Source organism: Spinacia oleracea, chromosome 6 (assembly GCF_020520425.1).
Source record: "Spinacia oleracea cultivar Varoflay chromosome 6, BTI_SOV_V1, whole genome shotgun sequence".
Taxonomy (NCBI): Eukaryota; Viridiplantae; Streptophyta; class Magnoliopsida; order Caryophyllales; family Amaranthaceae; genus Spinacia; species Spinacia oleracea.
This window is the reverse complement of record NC_079492.1, coordinates 110,882,474-110,906,994: the sequence shown is the minus strand read 5'-3', so window position 1 is coordinate 110,906,994 and position 24,521 is coordinate 110,882,474. Positions and strand designations below refer to the sequence as shown.

Sequence of the window (24,521 nt, the reverse complement as noted above, 5' to 3'; positions counted from 1 at the left end):
ATATTAAGAAAATTATATGTTAGTGATAACACCGTCTTTTGGTGTTTTGATACATGTAACAACTATTTAAATTATAAAGCAAGTTGATTTTTATCAAACCATTATTAGGAAGGACCATGCCAGAACTCTTGGTATGGTTCTTCTTTTGTATAATGTGCTTGCGGAAGGTCATCTACAGTTTCTGTGGCGAATCTGAAGACATTTCACATGGGGAGGGAAGTCCTGTATTTTTTCTACTATTTGGAGGTATTTTTTAAGGAAATTGTTTATTTTTTTTGGATTCTTGGTGTTTTATTTTATTGATTGGAGAACTACCTAGAAGCCTTTGTAGGTTTGAAAAATTTTAAATTTGAATATGTGAATATCATATATTTTCAAAGTTGGCTTTGATGGGTGAATTTTTCAATTTCAATAGTGTGATTTTCTAAGAAATAGGGAGAATCAGTATGTAGCTGATAAGAATAGGGTAAATTATAAAATTTGATTTTTAATATCTTCATTATTGAACTGCTTATTCCTTATTCCTTAATGTGTAATAACCGGAGATTGCGGGGTCTATATGATATGTGCTCTCAAATTTTGGGTTGTAGATCATGAAACGCTTTGTTGAAGGAGGATAATAAAGAAAAAACTTGTCATATTCTAAATGCGGTCTACAAGCATGTTATAGTTGAAACTTTTTAGGGGATGGATGCCATTAGTTCTCTTTCGATACTAATTCTACATGTCATGTAGTTCTGGACACTTACCTATTCACCTAAGTTCCTACACATTCTTGTTATCCATGTATTCTTTTTCGCAAAATTGTGCTCAGCTCATGCCTTCTGTTAGTCAGTAGTTGACTCCTTGTAGTGTATATGAATGCACTTAGTCTTGCTATTCAGTCAATTTGTGGACGCCCTCCATCTATATATGTCGTTGGATTCTAAATTTTCCTTAACCATGTGCTGATCAATTAATTTCATGAGCAGACAAATGTCCATATTGTTGCATCATGTATTTTTGGGACATGTTCTTCTAAGTGAAACTGAATGCCTGCACATTCTACTATAATATGATATGTGTAACATCCTTTGCTTAATGTATGTGAATGCACTTAGCCTTGATGTTCAGTCGAACTTGTGGACCTCCTCCATCTGCTCCATCTGTGTGGTGTTGGACAAGGGTCATCAAAATATAATGAGTTTATAGGTGATGCACAAATTATAAAACTTTTACACTTCACTTGAATATCAGTCAGTTCCATTCGTTCTTTTCCTTTGCTCTCCATTGTTGAACTAGTAGTATTGGCATCTTCAACCATCCACTTCAACAACAAGCCATGTAAAGTCAAGTCTGGGGAAACAAGGGGCTCTGTTCTTGAGCTACTAGCAGCATCCGGAGGAATATCTGACTATCTGGTTTTATAGTCTTGTTAAGCACTTCATCTAACCTCGTTAAGATATTTAACATTGAAGGTCTTTCATCGGTTGCGCCAACCAAACTCTCTTCAACAACTTTCATATAACATTCTAGAGAGTCTGACTTTATCTCTCCTTCAAGTGTCACATCAATGAGTTGATGTGATTGTTCTCAGTTGTCTCGAACCTATTTAGTTATATGCATCTCGTCTACAACAACGGGTCTTCCACACAGAACCTATAGCAGGACCACCCTGAATGAGTAACCATAAGTCTGATGACTAATTTTTCCACTAGTGATAGAGGAAGGATCCATGTACCCAATAGTACCCATTTCGGACTTATTGTCAACCGGAAACCTAGAAAGCCCAAAATCTGCAATTTTGGCCTGGAAACCCTTATCAAGCAAATATTCGCAGACTTGATATCCCGGTGAATGAACTATATTACGGTCCCCTGGTGAATATATTGCAAATTTTGGCAGCCTCTTTGCATATATTGAATATCTCCTCCCAACTCAGACTTGGTTTCCCCTTTCCGTTGAGATGACTTTGTAGAGTTCCCTCTTGCATGTACTCATAAACCAAGATCTTCCCTTTGTCTTCATCATAATACCCGACGAGAGTCACCACGTTCGTGTGTCAAAATTTTGTGACATACTCAATTTCAACATGAAACTTATGATCATCTTTCTTAGAGTTAGGATGACGTCGTTTTAAGGCAACTTCTCCTTCACCTAGGCTACCCTATACACCTTTCACAAAACACCATGACCAAGGATTTGATCTTCAGCAAAATTGCGGGTGGCCGCTTGAATGACTGCAAACGAATATTTCTTGACGAGGGTAGGACGCAGAGGTGACTGTGCTAACAGCTGTGACAGGATGTGCATCAAGTAAAAACGAAACCGAAGTCCTATATTGACCTCACCAACGCCAACGCTTCTCCTTTTGTAGAAAATAAACAGAGAGGCCAAAATACAATAACCTCAATGATCGTCCCCACTATAACGCCAGTTTTATTCTTAGAACTTGGTTGCAATGAGGGTGGATGAGTCTTATTCTTGGAAATAGACTGCAATGGGGGTGGACTAGTTGCTCGACTAAAGGTGTGGATATCACTCATTTTTATCATCTCCAATTCCCCATTCAAGATAGAATCGACTTGGTTCTCATCGTTTATAGTAGGTTCAGTGCTTACATAAATTTTGTTATCAACAACTATCGGGGTGACAAAATCCAGGTAAATAGGAGTATCCAATTCCCCATTACTTAGATATGTGAGGTCCAAATTTGAAGAACTACGCATGAATCCAAAACCACATTGAAATGCAGTTCGTACGTAAATGTACTTATAATATCGCAAAAAGTAAAATCTAAGGAAATATTGGAAATCAGGATCTACAACAAGTTTCCATGAGACATTGAAATCTACCACGGGGCCAACATAAATCTTAAGCCTTCTGCAACTTCCATATACGTCAGAGGGTGCGTTATCTGTGGTGGCTAACCCTCTCTCGGCATAACGAACAACCGTGGTTTTGTGGACCGACATCGCAAAATTCTTGTTGTCTAAGAATTTCTTATCTGGGACCCATGTTCTCCAAAGAGCGTCAACAATAGTTGGTCCTTCCATATTCACTCGGTAAAGAGTTTCGAAAGAAACATCTACGAGTCCATTATAGGTTCTAGGTGGATTAACAATTGTGGCATTGTCTTTGATAAGATCGTCGGGGAGTAAGAAATCTTCCAACACGTTTAAGAATGCCAATGAATTCGAGGTCGAATTCAAAATAATCTCAATATCGGAATTCACATTAATGAAATATTCTTTTATGGTAGGGAATCGTGCTGGCCTAAAATTACTAAGGCGCCTGAGTTGTTGAGCAATGACCGTGAAACTTGTGGTGCTTAAATCATGCACACCATAAACGGTTGAAAGTAAAACCGGATCAAATACCTTCTTGTCTAACTAATAGAAAACTTGTACTCGACTTTCCTAGTAAATTAAAACCCTTGTTGTCTTGTACAGCCCCAAATTATTACTAACATTATTATTGGCTAACGTGGAACTCGATGTCGTAACAAGATATTCAGAGGCACAAATATCGGTGATAAATACCCTATTATCAATACTAGTGCTACGACGTGGTCCACGATTTATCCTGGACCTATCCCCGTAATCTTCACAAGAAAGAATAATCAGAGACAATAAAATTTTAATGATTAACAGTAAAATTTTCCGGCAAATAAAACTAGAAACCATATTTTTATTACAGCAAGAACGAAGAAGACGATATATAAATTAACCCAATTATATACCAAAAGTTATGCACAACTGCTGCTTTTTTTTCTCCAACAGTAATACAAATGATGGAAGACTTGAGAAATTAATCAAGCAAGATTTCATGGCTATTTTTTAGGTAATTTTTACTACGTCTCAATTTATTTATTTTACTTATTTTATTTATTGTATTATTTAGTATTGTATTATTAATTATTACTTTTAATAACTAAATAATAAATAAATAAATATTATTAATTATTCATTATTTATTACTTATTATTTATATTTATTTATTATTTACTATACAAAATTTATTTATTATTTTTTATTTTTTATTTATGATTTATAATTTATGATTTACTTTTTATTATTAATTATTTGTTATTTATTATTAAATATTATTGTTTATTAATTATTTATTATTTTTAATAAGTAAAAAATGATTAATAGTCAATTATTTATTACTTCTTAATTAATTAATTATTATTATTATTGTTTATTATTATTATTATTATTACTATTAATTATTATTATTATTATTATTATTATTATTATTGTTGTTATTTATTATTTATTTTTTATAATTCCTCCGTTCTATAATGATGTTTCAATTCAGAATTTTGACACTATTCACAATTGAAAAGAATCTTCTAAATTACTTCCAATACATAACATAAAACAAAGTCATGTGGGGTCTTGTTTGATTCGTTTCAATGGTTACTTTAAATAATATCAAAATTTTATTATTTTTGCTAATATATAATAAAAAATATAAATGATATAAAATATGCATTGAAAACCGTGAAAAGAATAAATTGGAACATGATTATGGGACGAAGGGATTATTATTATTTATTATTTATTATTTATTATTTATTATTTATTACATTTATCATCAACATTTATCAAATCCCACATTTTTAGACATGCAAACAATCATCAAACCATTTTAATAAAACCGACATAAATAACCCTAAATAAATCGCAAAAAATCAAAAGTAATACCTCATCGGAATCTCCTTCACCGAAAAAACGCAGATCTGAGGGAGTGGGTTTCCGATCGTCATATTTTGACTCAACCTCCTCTCCTGGCTCCACTTCCTTCTTCCGAAACCATTCTTTCAAATAGTTTCGAGTACTCGTATTTTCTTTTTGGGCCAAATACAGATTGTTTTTATATTCGCCGGAGTAGGAATGCTCGTTATTGGGACAGTTGCACTTGGATCCCCAATCACAGTTGGAATCGGGGATTCTTTGACCGGAAGTTCCCACCCCAGAATCACCTCGAGTTCTAGACAAAGAAGAACCCATCACGTACCAGAAAAATAAATATCAGCGACGATTAGGGACCAAAAAGGGGACAAAAATAGAGGGGATCTGATCGGAATATGAATCCGAGTAATTTTTATGAAAGTATTTAGGCGAAAACGTTTCAGATTTGAGAGATTTGGAGAGGAAAACTCAGAACAGAGGCGGAAAACCTAGGGTTTTCTCAAGAACAGGGGAGGGATTTAAGAGAGAGAGAGAGTGAAATAAGAGAGAGAGAGATCCGAAGAGGTGAGAGAGAGAAATTAGAATGAGGGATGAGAGTGAAATGTGAGAAAGGGACAGGTTATAAAGGGAGGGGGTGGGGTTAGGTTAAATAATTAAATAAGGTGGGTGGGGTAAAAGTGGGTGGGAAAGGGTAGAATCTTAGGGTATTTTAGGTAAATAGTGGGGAATCTTAGGGTAAATTGGTAAAAAAACTATGGCCAAAAATAGTAAAGATTCAGTAAGGGAACAACAAAAAGAAATGCCAAAAAAGGAAATGGGAACAACAAAAAGGAATGGAGGGAGTATTTATTATTTATTATTTATTATTTATCATTTTTTTTTAATTTTTTTTATTTTTTTTATTTATTATTTATTATTTATTATTTATTATTTATTATTTATTATTTATTATTTATTATTTATTATTTATTATTTATTATTTATTATTTATTATTTATTATTTATTATTTATTATTTATTATTTATTATTTATTATTTATTATTTATTATTTATTATTTATTATTTATTATTTATTATTTATTATTTATTATTTATTATTTATTATTTATTATTTATTATTTATTATTTATTATTTATTATTTATTATTTATTATTTATTATTTATTATTTATTATTTATTATTTATTATTTATTATTTATTATTTATTATTTATTATTTATTATTTATTATTTATTATTTATTATTTATTATTTATTATTTATCATTTATTATTTATTATTGAGCGATTTCCTTCAATATTACACAAAGATCCAATAATTCCCAAAATACGTTACTTTCTAACTTAATTCCCACCATACCGTCCACGTCAGCAAGGGAGAAAGAAAAATAATTTTTTTTCCGGTTCAGCGTTGAACCGCCATCTGAGATGGCGGTTTTGTTTTAAAGCAAACCGCTATCTCAGATGGCGATTCAATTGTATAAACTGTTATCTGATATAGCGGTTTGCTTTAAAACAAAACCGCGCGATTTTATTACAAAACCGCGTGGTTTTATAAGGGGTTAACCGCTACCTGAAATAGCGGTTCATTAAATAAGTAAGCCGCTATTTCAGATAGCGGTTTACCCCTTTAAACCGCTGTCTCAGATAGCGGTTTATTGTAGATTTTATAAAAAAAAATTAGACCGTCTTTCTTGCTGACGTGGACGGTAGATTGAGAAATAAGTGAAAAAGTAGCGTATTTTGGGAATTTACGAATCTTCAAGCATTATTGAAGGAAATCGTTCTTTATTATTTTTATTTATTATTTTTTATTTTTTATTTTTTATTTTATTTTCATTATTTTTATTTTTTGTTTGTTTACTATTAATTTAGGTCCAGTACGTTTAGTTCAGTGCAGTTTAATTCAATACAGTTTTATTCAATTTAGTTCATCCAAATAAAACTCATATGAACAGGGCCTAATTGTACTTTAAGCTTTTCACCACATTTTATTTGCCTCTACTGAGTGATAAAATAAATTTGATAATGTGTCACTCGGCTTTCAGTCAAACTATGACCCTATTTGGGCCAAATCTCGAGCCTATGCTCGGGCCAAAATATTTGAGACCAATCCCAATAATTCGGACAAATATAACAGCTATTTAAGATATTTTCAAGCCGAGATAGAATTTGAATCAAAACAAGTAAACAACCTATGAATCTATGATCAACTCTATGATAAACTATGTTAACCATGTTAACCAAGAAAATGAACAATAACATCTCACAATAGCCAAAAAATCAGTACTCTATCTTAATTAATCGATATTTTCAAACATAATCTAAATCTTGAATATTGTAGTGATTTAGTAGTCTTTTAATTTTTTTCACCCAAACAAAACTAAAGCAGAAACAAAAATTTACCACATACGGAGTATTACTTTTCTATTCAATTCATACACTACTACAAAAGCACCTTTGCGAGTCGTATCTAAATTGTATTTAGTGTCGCCTATGGGGCGACTCTGGAGCTAGGGACTCTAAAAGTATTTGGTGTTTTAGAGTCTCCCCTTTGAGGCGACACGAATACTATTATACAAGTCGCCTATTAAGTAAAAGGAGACACTAAAGATATATTTTTAGAAAAAATTATTAATTAATTAATCATTTTGAGTCTCCTATTATACTAAGAGGCGACACAAAAGATGTTTTCTAGAATTAATTAACCTTTAATGTCGCCTCTAATCTCTATAGGCGACACGAAAAATATTTTCTAAAATTATTTTATAAATTTTTTAAATTATACGGGTCGCCTCTAAAATTTATAGGCGACACCAAAAAAAATTCAGGACTTTTTATTAAATTTATTAATAATCGAGTCGCCTAACCTGCTAAGAGGCGACACAAAAGATGTTTTGCTTTCCAATGCTAAATTTGACTATTTCTAAAAATTCATTTAAATTCTGATTATCCTGATCAAATTTCTAGTCCATCTCGTAAAATTAATGTTGACATGTGGACCTAGAGCTGTCAAAACAGGTCATCGGGTCGGGTTTGGGTCGGGTCATCTCGGGTCTCGGGTCATGATGAGGTCGGGTCGTGTCGGGTCAATATTCCATTCGGGTTGAGTTTGGGTTCGGTCGGGTCGGTTTCAGGTCGGATCATGTCGGGTTTTTTCCTATCCAGGGTTCAGGTCGGGTTCGGGTCGGGTCACATTTCGGTCAGGTTTAATTTCGGGTTCGGATCTTATCGGGTCGGGTTTAAGTCGGTTTGTAGCAGGTAATTTCGGGTTCGGGTCTTATCGAGTCGGGTCTAATTCGGTTTGCAATACAATAATATTCGGGTTCGGGTCTTGGTTTGGATCGGATAATAATCGGATCAGATAGAATTCAGGTCGGGTCAAACTCGGGTCTGATAATTAACTTATACATTTTAATTATTTTATATTGTAAAAAATATTGTTTAACTTATTTTAGAGTTAAATTTTATATAGACCAAATAATCGCGTGTTTTTGTCAAGTCAATACATATATAAAGTGAATATGGATTGCGAACCAATAACCGATTTGGTCATCTCAAAATGTGAAAGTGAAAAACATTTACTCCTGCAACTCGAATTTTATTTTTGGAATGAGGGGTAAGTGAGTGGGTCTCGAGCCAATGCAAGTCTCCTGTGTGATAGTGTAACCGTTTTTCTCGTTGTTGAGCATATTGACATAGGTCGCGCAGACAAAGAGAAAGACTGTCAGTTAAGATATTAGATTCAATTCCTACCTTTCATCTCATCCAAATTGCAAAAAATAACTCGAAATTATTGTAAAAACAAAACTAGTTTTACTTTACTTTTGTTTATTTATATAAAAACGTTAATTTGTTAAACACGTTTTAATTTTTTTCGCATTTTTATTTTTCAGTATCTAGTAATAAATAATTAAAATAGATTTATCGTTGAATTTAATATTTGGTCGTGTCAATGACAAGTCGGGTTATCAACAGGTCGGGTAAAGCGGGTTATCATAGGTCGGGTAAATAGCAGGTTTCATCGAGTTACAATTGGTTTCGGGTTGTCATCGGGTCGGGTATCGAATCGGGTTCGGGTCATTGTTCGGTCGGGTCAGTTCGGTTATCGGTCATCTTCGGGTCGGGTATCGGGTTCGGGTTCGGGTGTTACAACATCGGGTTAAAATCGGTTATCGATTTTTTCGGGTCGGGTACAGGTCGGGTTTCGGGTTACCTGTTTTATCATAATTTTGGGTCATGGTCGGTCACGGATTCGGTCGGTTCAGGTCGGATTTTCGGGTCGGGTCAGTTTTTGACAGCTCTATGCGGACCTTTTCTTTCTGACATGTGATATGACCTTGACCATCAAAAAAAATAATTTAAAAAGTGATTCTCAGTGCCGTTGTGTAACTTGTGTTACAATAAATTCTTTCAAACCAGTCTAATAACGATTATTTTGTTAATTAATTTTATGTTTTATCATAACGGAAACTTTTGAGAATATGTCTATCAGTTTGAGACCCTTCAAAAAAAAAAAAGTTTGGTCGAGTACTACACTACCTTTGTATTATTATGAGCTCCACTAAAGGATTTTCTAATTAATTTTATAATTTGCCGAATTAAATTACACTTATCATCATATTATTATGCAATTAAACCAGCAACACACGAGGTAATTTATACATGATGCACATACTAGTTAATTAGTGGATTTCCCAACAAACTGTACCATTATACTTCATTTATTAGAATTTGCATTAAAATATGATAATTACGTTAATTAATTCCAATTAACGCCAATTAATTCTAACTCATTTTTTCATTAAAAAAAACCTACTTAAGTGTCATACGTACCTTTCGTGATGTAACTCCTAATTAAAACGCTCCTAAAAAAAGCTTGAAGAACCGGCGAAGAATGAAAAAACGATGAGCTTGATCACTTGAGAGCTTCGAAGCGTAAATAAACTCGATTAGTACATACCAAAATATAAACAGTAATATACCAAAATTATGGAACACTTGGGAAATTAATCAGTTCATGCATCAAGATTGCACGGTCTATTTTAAGGTGAATCGATGGAACGAAATATATTCGTACGGAAAGAACTCATCTGAACCAAGGGACAAAAACAATAATTTCCCGTAATAGTTAACCAAAAATTCATCATACCTTTTATTTAGCAACTAAAATATTTAATTATCCTAATGATCACTAATTGAAGTCCATCTCTTATAATTAATCTGATGTTGACAAATGAAAAGCTACTCTAACTTAACTAAAATTACACTTTTTATCGTATTAATTGGTGTTCAGTGAAACCAACAAGCCGTAATGTAGCAGATTTCCCAACAAAACTTCAATGTAAAATTTTCATTAGATCGACATGATACTTAAGTAAGTTAATGTCCATTAATTCTAATTAACTCTTTTTTTTTCAGGAATCCATTGAAAACCTACTTAATTAACCATCAAACAAGAACAACACTTTACGCACCTTTCACAATAAGTTTAATCAGTTTTCACTTGAGATTGTTGTTGAGCTCAATTCGTTGCGTACTTATTTCGGCCACCCAATTGTAGACTTTATAATGTTTATGTTAATGCATGATTCTCAATTAATCAAGAAATATTCAACTTATTTTTGTTATAAAAAACAGAAAAGGGTGTAAAAAGTAGTAAGTGACAGGAGAAGTGAGGGAGATGAGAAGCAAAGATATGTGGAGATGAGTACAAAAAGATGGAGATGAAGTGATAAATGGAGATCTTTGGGTTACTTGTAGAGGAAGGAGAGGAGGGATCGGAGGAAATAAGAACCAATCAAAACTCGTTCTCAGATTTCATGTTATCTACTATCTTCATCTAACTAAATATAGAAAGTATTCTTTTCCTAAAATAGAAAGGTTGGGACTGTTGGATAATGAACAGTTATAAGCACTATCTTTGGTAGGGGAGAAACAAATTATCCGTACAAACCTTAAACTGAATTAATTAAGCGGAACTGTTTTGTCACTATCAAAACAAAAGGCTGAATACTCTAGTTAATAGGCCGAGCATCTTACACAGTCTTGCCATCTTTCTAGACCATGCTTTCGACTTTTATCTTTTACAGAGTATTTTAATTAATCTAATCTAATATATATATATAATTAAAGTGGGCATGTTTGCTCCCAAATTTGATGGTGCAGGCGTGTGCACCGTGCTCTAGGTACACCGGGAACAAAACGACATAAAAAAACACATAAAACGCGCGTGTTTCATTAAGTTCCGGGAACAAAAGATCATTTTCCTTGAACAAAAGAACATTAAGGCTCTGTTTTCGCGTTTTTATTCGATTTGCTTTCTTCTTGCGATATACTTCCTCCATTTCTACATAGTTGCAACACTTCCCTAAAATGGAAATGTCACAATAGTTGCAACACACCTAAAATGGAAATATTTTTTACCCAAATTTACAATTTTACACATAAGATAAAGTAAGTAATGTGACTAAAGTGGTTGTGGCCCCACTCAAGTACCACTTTCTTAAATACCGTGTAGAGGGGTATGTTGCAACTATAAAGAATCGGAGGAAGTATATTCTTCTAGATTTTATGTTTTGAACTCAAATTGTGAAGGGGAGAGATAAAGTATGAACTAGGTTTTCTAAAATGGTTCTTAGAGAGAGAAAGTAGTGAAAATTCCCAAAAATTCGTTGATTTTTCTGCTTCAGCATCAAATTAAATCGATTCTTCTTCTTCTTCAGATCTGAATTCTGCAGCTGATAGTCAGATTTTGGTAGGTAATTTTTCAAATTTGTAATATTAAATTCTATGTTTTGATGATTTTGATTTTGTAATTAATAATCGTGTGTTTGATTATTTTGATTATTTTGATGATTTTTCTTTTGTAATAATCGAGTTTTGATGGTTTTGATGATTTTAATGAATCAAATTATATAACAACACGTTGATTTCGTTGAAATTGTTGATTTTGAAGATTTTGATTATGTAATTACGATTTTTTTTCCAGAAAAGAACAGTTTTACGTATTAAAAGAACATATGCTCGTATTAAAAGAACAGTTTATTTATGCTCGTATTAAAAGAATAGTGTCATTATAGTAGAAAAATAGACCATTTGCGTTTCATAATTTGTTCTTTCATTCTATTGTGTTCTTCTTTTTTATTATTTTCAATTTCATTTGCGTTTCATAACTTGTTATTTTTATTTTATTGTGTTATTTTTCTTGTTACTTTTTATTTATCCTTTGTTCTCTTGATTGCGTTCTTTTTCTTCGTTTTATACATGTTAACCTATTATTTTTTCAGATATTATGAATAATGTGCTTGATAATTCATAACAGAATGATGACAATGATGATTCCAAATCATATATTATTGTTGGACAAGGTACTTGACCTTTTCTTTTAGTCTCTCTATTTATTCTTTTAGTCTTTTCATTTGTTCTTTTTATAATATTCTGTTAAAAGAACAAAATAAAAACACGTGCATAGTTCTCATTATGCACTCTTTAAGAATTTTTTTCTTTCTCCTTCTCTGTTCTTCTTTGATTCTACTTCCTATTTTTTTCATTTTCTATTTTTCAGCAACTATATATATAATAATTGTACTTATGAATCATAACCATTTAGAGAGAGAAAGAGGAGGAGGATTTATATTCTCTCAGCATAAGAGAGATTTTTTGAGAGAGAAAGAGTGGGATGGTGAGTGAAAGAGTAAAAACATATTTTCTCCTTATTCTCTCTCTAAAATTCCTTCTGAATGTTTCTCCTTTGTTGAAAATGAGTGAATTAAGAAAAACACTAGTTCACTTTGGCTAGTTTTCGAAACAAGAGAATCTCTGGAGAGCATAATATTTTCCGAGGATTGAGATCAGTTTTTGAAGATTTATTAAAAGATATTGATGCTCTTGATAAATATTGATCAAGTGTTTAAGGTACGTTTCCTTGTTCTTTCCTCTAATGTTCTTTTCAAAGTGTAATGTTCTTTTCACAATTTTACTTTTATTATGTCATCAACATAGTTTTTTCTTTCATATCAGCGTACATAGATTGTTAAAAAAAAGAACATATAATGGTTTGAAAAGAACACATAACACTTTAAAAAGAACATAGTTTGATTCGTGGTAAAAGATCAAAAATACTTTAAAAAAAAATTATAGATTTAGTTTTAAGTGCATCAAAAAATCGTCGTTTCGTCTTTTTAATTAGAACATAAAATCGTTTGAATAGAACAAATAACACTTAATAAAAGAACATAGACCTGATGCGTGGGATAAGAACAAAAATGGATTTAAATAAAAATATAGATCTAGTTTTAAGTGCATCAAAATATCGTCGTTTTCGTCTTTTTAATTAGAACACTAAGTGGTTTGAAAAGAACAAATACAACTAATAAAAAGAACATAGATTTGTTGTTCTTTTCGTCCCTTTCATTCTGTTCTTTTGTTTGATAAAGAAAAAGAAAATGTTGTTCTTTTTATGTGTTTTGTTCTTTTGTTCTTGTTTTTGTTGTCGTTTTTTAATTTTTTTTTTGAGTTTTTGTTATTTTATTTTTCTTTTGATTTTGTTCTTTGTGTTTTCGAAAAAAGTTTTTGTTCTTTTTTTAATTATTTTGTGTTCTTTTTAACTTTTTTACTGTTTTTTAATTTTTTTAATATTATCAATAATATGTTTTTTTTTGTTGCATTTTTCACATGATGTTCTTTTTGTAAAATAGTTGTTCTTTTTATAGTGTATCAGAAGAGAGAATATGTTATTTTCATTTTTGTACATTTTCTTTAGTTTTTTAACATTAGTGTTATTTTCAGGTTTTGGTTAATGTTCTTTTCGTTTACTCTATTATGTTCTTTCTGTTTAGTTTCTTATGTTCTTTTTCGTATTTTTTCTTTTTTGCGTTTTCTTTTGATATTTTTGCGTTTTGGTGCAGGTGCACGTAGATCTACGTGCAGGCCCCTGCACCATCCGCGCGTTGATACTTGCTGAGCTATTAGAGTGCCACATAGGAAATCTAATGATTTCGGTCAATGAAAAATAAGATTTCTATTTTATTTTTTAATTTAAAAAAACGACTGTCACGTAGATAATTAATTAGGTGTCACGTAGATATTTTAACTAATTAATTACTAATATATACAACTCCATACAAAATCAAACACTCTAATAATTAAAAATAAATCTAAAAGTAAATTAAATCCAAAATCAAACACTAATCTAAAATAAAATTCAATCCAAAATCCAACACTAATCCAATATTAGAGGGCCACATAGAAAATCTAATGGTTATGTCCAATGAAAAATAAGATTTCAAAATTATTTATGAACTAAAAAAGTCGAGTTAAATCTAAAATGAAATTCAATCCAAAATCAGACATTAATCTAATTTAATATAAAATATAGCAGTTATTATATATATACTTCGTACGAATTTTATTTTAACTTAAGAATTTAATATAATCCTTGCATCGCACGGGTTTAAATCTAGTTATGATATAACTAACTAGAGGAAATAATGCCCTTGGTCCAAGTATGCATTTAATGGTACACTACAAGAATTTGTATCTTTAACGACAACCTAATTACGACGGGTCAAAATTTCCGTCGCAAAAGCCTTTTGCGACGGGGCTAACAACCAAACAATGACGGGAATAACCGTCGCAAATGTCTTTTACGACGGGTTTACGATGGATTTACGACGGGATTTCTATTAACGACGGCCCCCTTTTATGACGGGTTCGCGACAGGAAATCCCGTCGTTAATCAACGATTATTGGCCTTTCGCGACGGGATTTCTCGTCGTTAATAGTACAATTTCTTGTAGTGGTAAGTCTAATAAATGCGGTTCAGTATTAATTATACAAGTTAATAATTCAGTGAGATCAAGTGAACTGTATGCCTAACTAGAGGCCTCTTCAGTTCAAGTGGATTAATGTTATTAATCCACAACTTACTCTTGACTGAACCCGTGGTTTCACACAAATAGTACGTAAACGGATCAAGTATTTAATGGCATTAAATACTCCATCTATGGATATTCGGAATCGACGGATCTTGGTTTCAGTGGGAGCTGAGATCGTCAAAGGCAAATAAATGAATACTCCGGAAACGATGATATTGCCGGAAACGGAAATATGGATCGTATCGGAAATATAAATATTACCCAAGTCGTAGATGTTGCCGGAAACGGAAACATGGTACGTATCGGAAAATATTATCGGAAATGGAAATATTGCCGGAATCTGAAATATTGCCGGAAACGGAAATATTGTCGGAATCGGAAATATTATCGGAATCGGAAAATAATTCCGGAAACGGAAATATTAAATATTCGTTCGAAACGGAAATTAATTCCGGAATCGGAAATGTTAAATATTGTTCGTATCGGAAATGAATTCCGAAATCGGGAAATTAATCGAAAGCGCGTCGTACGAATTAGCATCGGACGAGCTTGCTAGATGAAGGCCCTGCACGAAGCCAGGCCCGTGTCCAGCAAGCCCGCACACCACACAAACAGCCAAGGCCACGTCAGGCCCAGCGCAAGGCCAGGCCCAACAGGCTGTGGCTGTGAGTTGGCTGCGAGCACAATCACTACTACAAATTCTGCCTTTTATGGATGCTTTTTTCACCATTTTGCGTCGCTTAAAGGCGTCTAGAAATTCCTCCTCGACGCTTTCAGAAAGCGTCGACAAAATTACAGTCGAGAATTCTCGACGCCTTCCTGCGTCGAGAATCTAGATGCCTTTTGTTGACCATATTTTCTGTTCAGCGTCGACCTTCTCGACGCCTTTATGCGTCTAGATATTAAATTTCAGTGTGGACAATATTTTCTTCCCGCGACCAGAAATTTATGTTCTCGACGCCTAAAAGCGTCTAGAATTATTTTTATTAGATTTTTTTTCTCACGTATTATATATATATATATATATATATATATATATATATATATATATATATATATATATAAATTTAAAATAAAAAACAACACAAGATCACTGAAACCCAAATTTTGAATAATTGATCTTCAATTATCAATAAAATTAACGTATAAAAACTTAAGTAGTTAAAATTCATAGTACGTACATGTATGGTACTAACCAGAATCCAAAAATACACCCATCTATATCACTAACCGAAATCCTAACCAAATATTACAAAATATTATAAATCAAACCTAAGAACTGAAACCTAGAAAAACTAAATAGCTAGGATAGTAGGATGTACTATATACTAATACAATTATTTATAAAGGCTCATAAGCTACATAATTTACATTAAAATATCCAATTTTGGAGCTTCTTGTCATCTCACGATTTGTAAATTTGGAGCCACCGAATATCCTCCATGTCACATGCTAAAATCACTTGAAGACTTTATGGGTGGGCTGAAATCACTTGGACACAAGACGAGATTAGCAAGGCTGACAAATTAATAAACTTACCAGAATTGTGTGCATTATATTAGTAGTGTTATACTTGCAGCCTCTGTTCTTTTTCTAATAAAACAAATATATTAGAGAACATGGAGAAGAAAATTAGTCTTGTCATTTGAGAAAGAAAATTCAAACAGAGTCACATAAACAACACATTAAGAAGTAGGACACTCAACTTTAGTCAGCATCTTTAAAATATGTACTACATATTACTCTAAATCTTTTTCGTCGACATCTTAAGCGCAATTATTAGTTCTCTTGTTATTGTAGCAATACACCTATTAATCAGGTTGGTGGCAAGCTTAACATAAAATAGAAATTACAAAGGAATAAGTGAGAAGAGAGGAAACCAACTGCTCACACAATTTTTTCCTTCCTTATTCCTCCTCTACTTTTCTGCATTCTCCTTCCTTCTCCTTCCTTACTAACATCACAAATATACATGTCCCAGTTAGCCTCAGTGAATTTAAGCTAAACACTAATTTGCTGCCTAATCTTATGGGACACTCTGTCTTCACAAAAAAATGAGTAGCTTCCTTTTAAAATGTGATCCAGACAGTAGTTTCCATTTGAAATGTAATCTCGAAACACAATTGAAGTTCATCAAGGAAATATAATTACTTGTATGTCAACAAGGATTTGAGAAAACCTGTAAGCAAATGCAATGTCTCAAATCGATCTTAACATCCTCCGTGTTTTCTCAGCAGCTGATGTACCCAAACTTATCTCTATTCCTGTTAAGGCTGTCCTCCCTCCATTCCCTACACAATCGAGTCAATTTTCTCTTAAATACATAAATAATGCTAACAAAACAGCAGGGTAGGGGCAGAGAAATTACCAGAGAGAATGCTATCGAGTGCTAGTCCTATACCGATTGTAGAATACGCGAAAGACATGATTGCGGCAATAGTTGACAACCATGTTAGCTCATGGAAGTTTGGTATTGGAGACAAATATTTTGAGTCATAAACTTTACTCAGTTTCACTTAATTTCATTAACCAACTATTAATGTAAAAGGTTGAGCTCATTATACAGAAGGTCTTACACCATACTCTTTGGTGCAGTAGTTGTGTAGCCAACTACAAAACTAGTTAGATTGACGTACTGTAGTGTCTCACAAGCAACACAACTGAACCTACCCATATAATCAATCAAAATATCCCGTGTCAGTCAAATAGATAGTTCAAGAAAATGCCTGGTGAAGTCATACTAATGTGGAATTGGTGTATTGCAGCAAAGAAGACCTGGCCAGTATGAAAGTCATGCAGTATACACACTCCCAAGACTATATAGGCTGGCTTCAGGTATCAATGTTTTTTTAATCCCAAATTCAATATTACTGCACCTGGAGCAGAACAAACTATCTACATATGGTTACCACAACAGGCAGACAGCGGGGTAAATTAAAAGAACAACAAATATTTAGCTCATGGGAGGACCATGGAATTATTACAGAAAAAGTAAGAAATGAAAATGACAGAGGAGAGAGGAGAGAGGAGAGAGAGGTACGCATTTAGTGTAGTAAGAAAATTTCTATTTGGTACCTGGCTAATTTGATCCTCCAACGCAGGATATGTTTACCAGTTGGGACTGAGACACTTTAACCTTACGGTAATTGGCAATGACAGAGTGCTGCAACATCCACAAATTATGAAAAGCTGCAAAAAGAGGTGACAGAAATTACGAGAGATGGATTTGATGTAAAAGAAAATGATTTAGATCATATGAGCTAGTTGAATGCTGTGATCAAGGTTCAAGGAGACTCTACGGCTACATATTTCAATTTCTTTGTTGTCATATTCGCGAATCAACTCAAGAAACCCACAAAATAATGGAAATGAAGAACAACAAACACCAAAATATAGATAATCAGTTTTACACACTTCATAACTTATAGAGTTGTTGATCTCACTTAACAACAGAACGTTGAACAACTCTACAACTTCTACATCTCATCCATATCTTCCAACTATCCATTCTAATGTCAATCCAGCTACTTCAAAAAAGCATACTACTATAAGAAGATTTTAGGATATTAGTGTTATTGACTTATTTCAAATTCTTTTGGTTAAAGACTTAAAGTGAGCGATTGAAATTTGAAACTTTATTACCAGATGGGTCTGGCTTGATTAAGAGACAAATCAATCTCAGTTGTGTGTCCATGGGAGGATGGTCTGCAACACCAGCTCTTGAGTTACATTTATACACCGAAAAATAAAATGCATAGATTATAAAAAGGCTGGAATGAGTACATACCACCTTTGTCTCCTTGTATTAATTCACATCCTTGTGGGAAAAGCAAGAGAAGTTCTTCTGGGCCAAACTTGGGAACAATTTAATGGCTACAACAAGCAACATCTTACATTAGCAAAAAGAACCAGATTGTTATAGTGTAATGATCGAGATCCCTGTCCTATATTAGCATAAAGAACCACGGTCACTTAACTTAAAGATCATTTCCACAAAGATTGAAAAGTCAATGAAATTATATCAGCCATATATGCATTCAAAGTCAGTTCAATAAGTAAGTTCACCGCCCTCTGTAAAAAAAAAAGAAAAAAAGAAGAAGTAAGTTCACTGTAAATTTCAGAACTAGAAAAACGAATTAAATTATTTGATGTTTAAACCAATTGTACCACGACCTAAAGTGGGACCTAACTTCATATAAATAGAGGAATACACAAAAATAAAATTATGGCTCAACTAAAGAGATCCAAATTTAAACATAAGTAAGCAATTGCATATGCGACAAGCAATGACCAGAAATAGATCATATTTTGACTTGCCCAGGAACATTTTTAGCATGTCAAAAGGTACAGTTGAAGGGCTTGAGGCGCTTTAAAGCATTGTGTTCTGTTTCATAAAGGTCAGTTCTGTTCTATTTCGTAAAGTTCAGTTCTGTTTCTTAAACTCCGGTTCTATCAAAAGTGTTCTGCTTAGTTCCATACTATTCTGTTCCGTTTTATAAAGTCCAGTTTAGTTTTGTTTTGTAAAGTTCCATTCAGTTGTGTTGCATACATTAGCCAAATATCTAAAGATAAATTTTCTTAACCTACACATAATCGAAATTCAAAAAGAGGGGAGACATCATGATGTGAGACTTAAAATCTTGCAAATGAAGAGCCGATACTTCAACATAATTCAATTTCAAATTTTGAAAAAGTGTAGAAAAAGTTACAATCCAAAACACCAATCATTATCAAAGAATTGAAACCCTAAACTACAATGAAAGGCTTTAAAGAGAAAATTAAATCCTGCAAATAATACGTAGTATATCCTATAAATTTTACAAATAATAAACAAAATTTGATAAAAGCCGCAAGGTAAGTGAATAATTGAAACAATAAAGGTAAGAGAGCAAGAGAGGGGGCGGAAAACAACCTGTAATTGATACAACCTATATATTTGGTGTCCAAACATGTAAATCCATGAGTAGATCCGCAGACGGAGGGATTAAGTTTGCAGCTTTAGCCTTCTCTCTATTTGCAAATTTATAGCTGCTGCATATCCTCCATTGCAGTCGCTAAACAACCTTGAATATTAAATAAATAAAACATAAGCAAGGGGCCTTGTCCTAGTCAGGATTAAGGATTAACGCTAGGATATAGTAAAAATATAGTAGCCAACACTTCACATATACTGTAGGACACCAGAATATATACATTCATAACTTGCACATTGCTCACTGAGTCACCAAATTTAACTAATGAAAATTCAACCAGGCTATTTTTTAGCAATGTAATCAATAAACATATTAGCATATCTTGTGAAATGTAATTCACCAGATATGATAACTAATGAAAAATAAGCATGGATTCAATAAGATTTGAAAGAAACTCCAACCTAAAGAAAAACTTAAAGAGTGATTAACTAAGTCTTTGAAACACCCAAAATCCCAAAAGCCACTAATCATCAAGTACCCCAAGAACCACAATAATCATAGGAACTTAATCAGTGACATTAATCTAAGAGCCAAAAGTGATTACCTAAAGCCCAGAATACAGTTCTAAACAGCTTCACGTGGAGTGAAGAAAAACAGGGCACGGTAAATATCTGCAGCTGCAAACTGAGTTTTTTTACGATAACCTCAGAAAACAGTCAATGAAATTCAAGATAAGGCGCTCCATATAATTGCACTAAAATTAAAATAAGTTTACAACTAAATCTGCACATCAACATCATCCAGCCCAATCAAACGCATACCGACAAACTGTTTTAATGCCTTTCCAAATGATTTTAACAGCATATGAAAAATTTATAGTGTGTGCTTCGAGCCTTTGACCCCCCTTCATCCACTAAAAGTTAATTTGTTTATTAGAGCCGAGAAAGGTCTAAACGTATCTCCACGTCAGGAAAGGTCTTAAAGTATGAGATACCATAAGCATTTAAGCAAAAAAAAAATCTGGTGCTAGCCTATCTTCATGAGACAGAGATGGTGAAATTGGTAAGACCTGAATCAATAAAGGAGACAGTGTGAAGGAGAAACTATCTTCTAGTTATCCTGGTAAACCTTGAAACTAAAAAAACGGTCCCTGAGTCAAATCACATACAAATTCAAGCAAGATTTCATCCCTAAACTAACCGGCAAGTGGAGGGTTTCAAGTTCGAATCTACACAACATTTTCTTTCCCAAATTTCCTATGCTTAAATTGATCGAAATGGGAAAAAAATTGAGAACCCTAATTGGACATATCATTCGAATGAACACAAATGGGAGAAATCCATATTAGTAAAAGATAACGACAAAAAAAAAATAGTAAGTGTAGAAAACCTAAATGTACCCAGATCAAAACATACATTAATCGAATCGAATATGAAGTCAGGAGAAAGAATTGATAGAAAACGGACAATTAAATTCACAGAATCGAACAAAAATTTCAACTTGAGGCAAGAACCTGAATATCTACAAATTCAAAAATCAGAGACAAATTAATACCTCAAAGTCTTTAAATTTCGTTCATATTTTGTCGTATTTCTTGAAATTGGGGCAGAATCTTCAAGCCTGGAGTAGATCTAGAAATTTCAAGGATGAGAAGTGAGAGAGTAGAAGAGGCAAGGGTTGAGGTTGAGGTTGAGGTTGAGAGCAGAAGACGATTAAGAGAGAGAAAGAAGGGGGTGGGGACGGTTTTTTTTTCCCAAAATGTAACACAGAGCCTGCTAATTGAGACCATGTGCTTTGCACGTGACATTTTGCTATATCCCTCGACGCTAAAAGGTGACTACAATTAGTTCGACACCCAAGGGCGTCGAGAAAACACGGAAACGAAAATCTTACTCCAACGCTGCATTGCAGGCGTCGAGCCCAAGACGTCTAGAAAACACGCCTTTTGTAGTAGTGAATGCATGGGCAGCGTAGCTCGCGTGGGCTTCGTAGCTCGCGTGGGCTGAGCGGCTGCGTAGGCTGTGCGCGGGCATGGCCTGCGCGAATGCGGGTCATGCTCGTGTGAGTGTTTGTGCTTTCGTACGAAACCTATATCGTGTAGGATTCGTTTAATGATTAAATTTCTGTTCCTAATGGATAAATTAATTAATAGAGTTTTAATTAGATTCTAGTTAATTAATTCGTTTCCTAGTAGGATTCGGTTACTTTTTCCATAGCCTATAAATATGTGATTAATGCTCACAATTTATAACGAGTTTTAAGTATTCACAAAGAGAGAATTTTTAAGCAAAAATTCAGTCATCTTTTTGCCCCATATTGCCGAAAATTTGTAGTACCTTAATGGCGATTCTAGTTAGTCAAGCTTAAGGCGGATCCGGACGTGCTGTGGACTTTCTACGGAGGGACGACACTTGGAGTCCTAAAGACTTGTTCTTGGTCGGTTCGGGCGCAGCAAGGGAGGGCACGCTACAAAGAGTATGCATCATAATTATGCTAATTATTATGTGGCAATTAATTTGGATTCCTGGCTTTATAATTTTTCCGCATGATTTATATTCAGTTATATGTATCATAACCTAACACTAACTGATTATATGCAACTAGGGATGTCAATGGGGTGGGGGAGATACGAGGAAGTTTAAGTCTATAGTGGCTCAAATAAACTATCTTTAATACCAACACATAATATGTGAGTACCAAAAGCGCAATATAGATACCTTTCATGGAAACTTCTTGCGGACCTTGCCGCATAGTTGTCGCAGCTTCCTTGGGTGTGCATTGGCGACTTTAATGAAATATTATATTAGTCGGAGAAGTAAGGAGGTAATGATAGGGCGAAGTGGCAAATGGCTAATTTTCGAGAGGCAGTGGATGTGTGTGGGTTTCGAGAGGTGCCTTTTACGGGGTATGCTTTCACTTATGATAATGGTGTGTTGAGGAGGAAAATATAGAATGTTGCTTGGATAGAGCACTGGCAACCGATAGCTGGATGGGTATGTTTCCGGACTGCCATTTGTGGAATCTTGATCGTTAATGGTCTGAGCATGCTCCAATAAAATTGACCATTTGGTCGAAGTAGGTAAAGAAGGCCCTTAGTGACAAGCCATTTCGGTTCGACCAAATGTAGACTACAGATGAATCATGCGAGAATATCATTAATAATTGTTGACCCTAAAGTTTTGATGATGACAAAGCAAACTCCTGACAATTGGTTAAGTTATGTTGCATAATAGGTTCCGAGATCCTTAGAGGGATAATGCTAAGTTAAGGAGATCCTGAGTTGGATAAACTAAGCAACGTGGAATATAAGCAAGTAATTGATCCATGTCAAATACTACATTGAAGATATAATCATTAAGCAAGGTTACAAAGGCGAGATCCTTAGGCGAGTTCCTAAGGCGAGATCCTCATATATTATGTGGATCCTCGATGTTCCAGAGAAGGAACAAATTGGGAAGACTTCGAGTGAAGCTTCTAAAGGTGCAACATGAAGACTACAACATATGAGTTTATGTTTAGGATTTATGTAAGTATTTAATATTGTTTATACGTAATTTGGAACGAAAGGAACCTAAGTATTTTGGTACGTTTTAAATTGAAATATATTAACTGTAATTATAAAAGAGTTTTAAGTTGGAAAATCTTTGTTAATAAATAAAATGAATTTAATTAATAAATGTAAACATAGGATTCTGTTTTCATTCTCCTTGTTTCTCAAGCAAAAGATTTTCCATGATCCTTAAAACTCTCCCACGTATTTCTATTTAAACGTGCATTTGGTGTTTTGATTTGGTCTCCCTGTTTCTCTCCAACTATGCCCATGTTACTGAGCAGTAACTGTTAGTGGGTAGTTGAGGAGAACATGGGTACCCAACCTTAGGTAAAACTCTCCTATAAAAGGAGAAGAGTTTTGGCTTTTCAAAACACAACTGATTTCTACAAAATCTATCTTAAAGAGCTTAAACGTTTTAAAAGAGTCAGTTGGCAAAATAGAGTGTTCCTTGAGTTCCTTATTATTATAAGCTTTATTACGTACTAGAATTTTATATCAAATTGTATTTTGGGTTTAAGGATTGAGTGATCCTTGAGTGACTTAGAGTTAAGTCAAAGAGAGAAAGAGCGACTAAGAGTTTAGTCAAAGAGAGAAACAGTGACTTAGAGTTAAGTCAAAGAGAAAAGGAGCGACTTAGAGTTAAGTCAGAGAGAGAAAGAGTAGCACAGTAATCGAAGGGGATTGCTGTGGGGAACTCGTGTTCGAGAGGAACTCGAGTTAAAGAGTGTATTTGTAATAGAGTTATTGCATTAATACAAAAGAGTAGTGAGGTTCTTCTTGATTAGGGTCAAGAAGGTTCCTCCGTTTTATATCTTTCTTCGCTCATTGTTCTCAGTCTCTTTATTGTTTAAATTCCGCAAGAAACTTACTCAAGTTCCCAAGAAACAATTCACCCCCCCCCTCTTGTCAAGTGTTCCTACTGAACTATCAGTTGGTATCAGAGCCGGATCTCACAAAAATACAGGAAACCCTGTTGAGAAAAAGTTCCTGGAAAGTATGAACGCTTACGAGAAACTCGAGGAAGGTTATTCCACTCAAAGACCTCCAATGTTCAACGGAAAATTCTACACCTACTGGAAGAACAGGATGGAGATCTACATCAAGGCAGAGAACTATCAAGTCTGGCGAGTCATAGAAGTCGGTGATTTCGAGGTAACAATGACCAATGCTCAAAATGAGGTAGTTCCTAAACCTATGTCTGATTTTACTAAGGAAGATTTTGAGAAATTTGAAATCAACGCAATGGCTGTGAAAATCTTGCATTGCGGCCTTGGACCTCATGAACATAACAGAGTTATGGGGTGCAAGAGCGCAAAGCAAATCTGGGATCTCCTTCAAATAACTCATGAAGGAACTAATGAGGTCAAACGTTCAAAAATTGATTTATTAATGTCTAAGTATGAACGTTTTGAAATGCAACCAAGAGAAACAATACAAGAAATGTTTACTCGTTTCACTAATATCACTAATGAACTAGTTTCTCTTGGAAGAAATATTC

The 24,521-nt window shown here is 33.6% G+C and overlaps 1 long non-coding RNA gene across 11 annotated transcripts; it reads right to left on the bottom strand.

Annotated features, from left to right (window-relative positions):
- Positions 1 to 15,683: 15,683 nt before the first annotated feature.
- LOC110784742 (uncharacterized) lies at positions 15,684 to 21,219 on the bottom strand. 11 transcript variants are annotated; one of them, XR_008922800.1, is made up of 8 exons: positions 21,025 to 21,218; positions 19,470 to 19,620; positions 18,345 to 18,628; positions 18,200 to 18,262; positions 17,633 to 17,746; positions 16,926 to 17,448; positions 16,737 to 16,848; positions 15,684 to 16,039 (listed from the first exon to the last, which is right to left on the bottom strand). It is a non-coding gene; the product is annotated as an uncharacterized lncRNA (long non-coding RNA). The 11 variants fall into 11 exon arrangements; XR_008922797.1 differs by having other exon boundaries at positions 15,684 to 16,848; positions 21,025 to 21,219; XR_008922796.1 differs by having other exon boundaries at positions 16,737 to 17,448.
- Positions 21,220 to 24,521: the final 3,302 nt, after the last annotated feature.